The sequence below is a fragment of the Talpa occidentalis genome, unplaced genomic scaffold (assembly GCF_014898055.3).
Source record: "Talpa occidentalis isolate TD23 unplaced genomic scaffold, MPIMG_talOcc4v2.1 talOcc4.7, whole genome shotgun sequence".
NCBI classification, from domain to species: Eukaryota; Metazoa; Chordata; class Mammalia; order Eulipotyphla; family Talpidae; genus Talpa; species Talpa occidentalis.
In genome coordinates this window covers 113,566,269-113,570,666 of record NW_023605083.1, presented here as the reverse complement: position 1 = coordinate 113,570,666, position 4,398 = coordinate 113,566,269, and the positions used below count along the sequence as shown (strand labels likewise).

Here is a 4,398-nt window from a genome sequence, read left to right as displayed (position 1 = left end):
GGGTGAGTGGGTGTGTCATAGGCATGAGTGCTATCTCCAGGTATGACACTTTCAACATAGAATGAAAAGAAAGTCACTCAGTATAAGCAAGAATATCAGGTGACCAGTTCAGATGTTTCTGATTAAATCTTGGGTACTTAAAACTGTGCACTAATTTGATTCTGTGGCATGTACATTTGTACATAATTAGTGAAGTTTGGTTTAAATACAAACCATATATATGTTTATGTGTATGTGGTCAAAAGGACTGAAGTGACAGTTATTACTGGCTTATTTAATTGATTTAACAGGGACAGTATTTTACATTAGTCTCATTCCATTGTTTTCTAATTGGTTTCCTGATGGGCTGATGCTCACTTCATTTTTTTTCCTTTTGCTTTGATTTTCCCAGAACCAATGTGCAGACACAACTGTTGTTCTCTGGGAGCAAATGTTTTAATGATATTATAAAGTTATTAATTGCCTTTTACTTAATTTCTTTCAATATAATTTTAGGAATTGGGAAAACTCCTTTATGTTCTATTTTAAAATAATTTATATGTTTGACTATATGTCTGTTTTAACTGTTACTCTAGAATTTTTATGAAATTATGAAATAAACAGAAATGTTAAAAAATATCTTCACCAATTGACAAAAAAAGGAATGTATTAGTGTAATGTAAATGTATTTTACAAGTTGAATTGTTCATCTGGTTAAGTTAAAGCAAGGAGGCATCTAAGGTGCAACTCTATTTTAAATTACTGATGATATTCCTTATAAGAGTACAGAAGGTGAAAGAATATGAAAAATAGCACTAAGAATTGAGCTTGTAAAAAATCAATTAATACTGGTTCATGGCCCAAATAGTTTTATGTACTACAGGAAGGCTTACTGATATTTTATCTGCATTTATAAATGAAATTATGATATACAGGAAATAAAGCTTGTATATTAATAGTGTGTGTTTTCCTATGAGGAAGGCAAAACCAGGAAATAATTCCCATCAGTAATCTGTTTAAAATGATGTATTTTGGGCCTCCCTGGTGGTGCAGGGGTTAAAGACACAAACAAGGTATCTCCAGCCACTGCAGCATGAGTTCGATCCCCGGTCAGGGAGCTGAATCACATGGTGCACAGACCTCTTCTGTCTTGCCTGCTGCTTCCCTCAGGAGTGTATTTCTGTCAGTCTGCCTGTTCTGCTCCCCACTCTGCTTCTTGTGATACCTCTCACCCTGCACCTCTGGCCTACACCCCAGCTCTTGTATGCATAAATAAATAAAATAAATCTTTTTTAAAAAACGATGTATTTTCTTTGGATTTAGATCATTCGTAGTGACAAAGTATTTAATGTATATCAGATATGGAAAAATAAGGCATAAGGAGATTCAAATATCACAAGCAAAAATTTAAAAAGAACAGGAATAATATTAATTTCTGTAAGTTGTTTATAAGGCAGAAAGCATCTGCATGTAGCGAACAAGAAGTTGAAGCCAGAGTGTGTTAAGGTGAATCAGGTGAGAATTCTGGTGCAAACCAGAGAGTTGTTTTGCTTGTATAATGACAGATATTTCAAAATGCACCACTTGCCACTGTGTACATGATCTTTTTTGCTCTGAATTAAAATTTCTGGCTCATCCTTTAAAGATGCTTCTTATGTCTGGCACGCAAATTGCATTTCTGAAAGTAGTATGTGGATATCTTCATGTTGGGGAGGAAGGTAAAACAAAGACAGAGCCCCTCACCTTCGCTGTGGTTTGAACAGTGGAACATGGTTGCAGTTAAAACCTGAAGTAGGCTGCAATGAGGTCATTATTTCATTGTTTTTAATCCCTACTTTGCAGGGTCTCAATTTCTGCCTTCAGCCCTACTATTGTCAGAGCACAACTAGAAGGTGGAGATGACAGAATATTTCATGAAATCACTTAGGATTAAATCTCTAAGGGTATTAACCAGAAAAAGAGGAGGAGGAGGATGAGAACCAGCTATTTCAGATATTGCTCTGGGCTGACTTTTGCTATAGATCCAGCTTTCATTCAGAGCCAGTTTTCACCATAATTTTGATTTTTGCTTTGTAAAATTTCCTTATTCATTGTCCCTCTATGGATAGAGCACTCTGTACACATCTTTGATTTTTTACATAATGCCAATGAATGTTATTTTGCTGTTTTTTTTTTTTTATCCCATATGAGCATGTGGGGGCAAAGAGTGTATTTTATTGATGACTGTATATATAGCATGTAGCAGAGGGTCTGGCATGTAGCAGATGTTGGATAGCTGTGTGGAGTAGCTGAAAATCTGAGTGAATGCCACATGCCAGGATCTTCAACAGTATCCTCCACTGCAGAGTTGTGACTGCTCATTCCTATGGAATCCTCTAAATTGTCTCCCATTTGGATATTGGGATTGTTGCCAAGATCTACTTCTGGAAACATTCACTTACAAAAAAAAATTTAAAAAAAAAAGGGAGTTGCAAACACAATCCAACATCTGGAATCCCTTATTTCTCTCAAGGAAGTTGGAGTACCAATGGGCAATGTCCATCCATCCTCATACTCTCACCCTTATGATGCTCTCGGCCCTGAACTCTCCTGACTGTAATTACATTTAGTTCATAAGAAGTTCTAAGTCTAAGGAAGTGAACTGGACCTCAAGAAATCATGGATAGGGGGTCAGAAGGTATCTGGATTATTCTATAAACTTTGGCAACTAAAGCATCTTACAGAGGGGGGATTTGTGATCCCACATTGTCTTTCTCTGATGTCCTCATTTGTATGATTTTACTTTGTGATTGGTCAGATTGTACCTTTCTGGATGCCTCAAAAGATCTTCCCACTTCAGAGAAGAGGAAGCTTGATCCCAGTGAGGTCAAAGTGCATGTCATGCTTAGAACCGAAAGGCTCCTACGTGTAGAATTCTGCTTTTAACTGAGACTTTTCTTTTATGAAGTCAGTGCTCACACTACTGCCACAGAATTCTAGTCCCTGTTTTATTGCCAATCACTCTGTCATCTGTGTGACTCTGGACATGTGAAGTAACTTTGTTCTTCTGTAAAGTGAAGGAGAGTAAATAGAAAACTTCAAAGGTATTTGGAAATCACCTTGGGACCTTGTTAAAATGAGATTATTCAGTGCGTATGGGCTAGGGCCTCAGTTTCTGCACTTCTTTTGAGTTCCTAGGTGAGGCTATTATACCTGGCTCACAGACCACACTTTCAATAGCAAGGTAACTTTAATAACTCCCTATTCTAGACTGAGTATTCAGTACAGAGATAGGGATAAAAGTATCCTCTATCAGTGATCCTCCAGGTAACATTAGATACACTCTACTTCTAAGGAACTAAAGGAGAAGAGAGAAGTCAATCAGAAATGTCCTGACATGATTGTTGTGTTGATGAGCAGCTTTGCATCCTTAACAGCAACTGCTATACAGGCAACAGCTTCCATGCAAGTCTCATAGCTCACGGAATGGAATTCCAGGCCATCTGTCTAGCCACAACTGGGGATGACTCTCCATCTGTATGCAGTATTTCCCTACTTTGCAATAATCATCCTGCTGCCAAGAAGCTCCAGAATCTTTAAAAACAGATATACACACAACTCATCTTCCAGAGACTGATGATAACAGGCAATTGAGCTAATGTTAGACAACACGTCATGGAATAAAAATATCTTTCTAATTCAGAGCAGATTTTGTTTGGTTTTGGGATAATTGGTGATATCCTCAGAATGAAATGACAGATAATTTAATACATTTGTAAAAGAAGTAAATCTTGTAGTGTTCCCTATTTAAAAGTCATATAAGCAGAAATGATAAATCACACTACTGTGAAGTAGAAAGGGAGAAGGGTGTGTATGGAAAAGAGTTGAAAGGAAGAACTTGATGCCACAGACTTCAGGGTCAATGAGTTAGTTTTCTGTTACAACCAAATTAGATGGGCCATTGAGGTTATAATTAAAGCATTTGAAAGCTATGATTTGGAGTCAAATTATTTTATGTAATTAGGATGTTTTGCTTTAATATTTCAAATTTTGCATTAGACATGAATATATCAGTGCTTCATAAAAATAATAACATGAGAAATTGTTGATATTGGGGCTAGAGAAGGTCCCGTCAGAATTGTTTTCATTCCTGAACATATTCTTGGCATACATTTCAGCAATCATGAAATTACTTCCTTTATTACTGCTAGTAATCTCACTGATCCTGAAATTTCTTATTTGTAAGGGTGACACCCTTCAAATAGTCTGTGATTTAAAATACTGCTGCTTTCCAAATTTATCTTTCCAATTTGATTGTCTATTACACACAGAGAAAACATCAGTGGATGTGTTTTTCTCTCACATGAAAGATGATGTAAGTTGTTATAATTTACATGGAATTTGTAAGCAAGAGGTACTTTTCTCACTGGTGAGATTTAA

At 36.4% G+C, this 4,398-nt stretch overlaps 1 long non-coding RNA gene across 1 annotated transcript; it reads left to right on the top strand.

Annotated features, from left to right (window-relative positions):
• Positions 1–2,950: 2,950 nt before the first annotated feature.
• Positions 2,951–3,654, top strand: LOC119232700 (uncharacterized). Its single transcript, XR_005122179.2, has 3 exons — positions 2,951–3,062; positions 3,157–3,202; positions 3,314–3,654. It is a non-coding gene; the product is annotated as an uncharacterized LOC119232700 (long non-coding RNA).
• Positions 3,655–4,398: the final 744 nt, after the last annotated feature.